This window comes from Hyaena hyaena, unplaced genomic scaffold, assembly GCF_003009895.1.
Source record: "Hyaena hyaena isolate Hyena2069 unplaced genomic scaffold, ASM300989v1 scaffold_314, whole genome shotgun sequence".
In the NCBI taxonomy this organism is placed as follows: Eukaryota; Metazoa; Chordata; class Mammalia; order Carnivora; family Hyaenidae; genus Hyaena; species Hyaena hyaena.
Window position 1 is genome coordinate 2,534 of NW_024080947.1, and position 2,533 is coordinate 5,066.

Consider the following 2,533-nt stretch of genomic DNA (forward strand, 5'->3'; position numbering starts at 1 on the left):
TGTCACTAATGTCCTTCTACAAGTCTTATATTCCCTATCTGTCTGTCACTGATGGATAGGGCAGGATCTGGAAAATTTTCCATTTGCAGAGGGAATACTAGCCCTTCACTATATTGACGATATCCTTCTGGTGGGCCCAAACAGGGACACTATCCAACAAGGACTGCATATCGCGCTGATCCACATGGGACAACATAGCTGGGCCATTAATATAAACAAGGTACAAGGACCTATTATCCAAGTGAAATTCCAGGGAAGAATCTGTAAGAGATAAGACATCTTATTCCAAAGAAGATGCTTGTGAATCTTTTGGCCTTCTCTTCACCAAATTATAAGAAGAGTCTGGTATGATGAAAACTATAGAAAACTTATGAAGGAAATTGAAGATGACACAAAGAAATGGAAAAACATTCCACGCTCATGGATAGGAAGAATAAATATAGTTAAGATGTCATTACTACCCAAAGCACTCTACACATTCAACGCAATTCCAATCAAAATTGCCCCAGCATACTTCTCAAAACTAGAACAAACTATCCAAAAATTTGTATGGAACCACAAAAGACCCCGAATAGCCAAAGTAATACTGAAAAATAAAACCAAAACGGGAGGGATCACCATCCCAGACTTTAGCCTCTACTACAAAGCTGTCATCATCAAGACAGTATGGTATTGGCACAAAAACAGACACATAGATCAATGGAACAGAATTGAGAACTCAGAAGTGGACCCAAAAGTATACAGCCAACTAATCTTTGACAAAGCAGGAAAGAATATCCAATGGAAAAAAGACAGCCTTTTTAACAGATGGTGTTGGGAGAACTGGACAGCAACATGCAGAAGAATGAAACTAGATCATTTTCTCACACCATGCACAAAAATAAACTCAAAATGGATAAAGGACCTGAACGTGAGACAGGAAACTATCAACACCCTAGAGGAGAAAGCAGGAAACAACCTCCTTGACCTCCACCGCAGCAACTTCTTACTTGACACATCCCCAAAAGCAAGGGAATCAAGAGCAAAAATAAACTGTTGGGACCTCATCAAGATTAAAAGCTTCTGCACAGCCAAGGAAACAACCCAGAAAATTAATAGGCAACCAACGGAATGGGAAAAGATAGTTGCAAATGACATATCAGATAAAGGGTTAATATCCAGAATCTATAAGGAACTCACCAAACTACACGCCCGAAAAACAAACAACCCAGTGAAGAAATGGGCAGAAGACATGAACAGACACTTCTCCAAAGAGGACATCCAGATGGCCAACAGACACATGAAACGATGCTCAGCATCCCTCCTCATCAGGGAAATACAAATCAAAACCACACTGAGATACCACCTCACGCCAGTCAGAGTGGCTAAAATGAGCAAATCAGAGAACTCTAGATGCTGGCGAGGATGTGGAGAAACGGGCACCCTCCTACACTGTTGGTGGGAATGTAAACTGGTACAGCCCCTCTGGAAAACAGTGTGGAGGTTCCTCAGGAAACTAACAATAGAACTCCCTTATGACCCAGCAATAGCACTGCTAGGAATTTACCCAAGGGATACAGAAATGCTGAGGCATAGGAGCACATGTACCCCAATGTTCATAGCAGCACTCTCCACAATAGCTAAAACATGGAAAGAGCCTAAGTGTCCATCAACAGATGAATGGATCAAGAAGATGTGGTTTATCTATACCATGGAATACTACATGGCAATGAGAAACAATGAAATCTGGCCATGTGTAGCAACATGGATGGACCTTGAGGGTGTTATGCTGAGCGAAATAAGTCAGGCAGAGAAGGACAAATATCATATGTTTGCACGTATAGGAGGATTAGGAGGAACTTGACGGAGGAACAAGGGGGAGAAGAAGGGCGGAAATGGTGGGGGAAAGGGAGAGAGGCAAACCATGAGAGACTCTTGAATGCTGACAAAAACTGAGGACTGATGGATGTGGGGGGGAGGGGGAAGATGGGCATGGAGGAGGACACTTGTGGGGATGAGCACTGAGTGTTATGTGGAAACTAATTTGACAAACTATTTGTAAAAATAAATAAATAAATAATAAAGAAAAAAAAAGAAGGGTCTGAATATTAGTGGGATTACTACTGATACTAGCATAAGGGCTATTACCTTTGAGTGGAGACGCAGCCAACAAGATGTTATAGAGTACCTCCAATAGGCTACCCAAGCGCTTTTCCCTGAACCTCTCTGATCCCCATTTGGTTTCTGAGTTCCTGGTTTCAATAATATATCTGTATACCCACTGGAACCTAATTCAAAAAGACACTAAGGCAGGTCTGAGGCACCCATTGACCTTTTGGACAGGTAGTCTCCTAGGGTTGGCTGAAAGGTATACACCCTTTGTGAGGCAATTATTGGCCTACTATTGCTCTTGGTGGATACTGAGCACATGACCCATTGCTGTTGAAATAGTCTTAAGATCAGAAGTTCCAATCAATAATTTTGCTTTTGTTCCCTAGTTATCTTAGGGTGTTCACACTATTTTATTCATTAGTTTATTTTGAGAGAGAGAGAG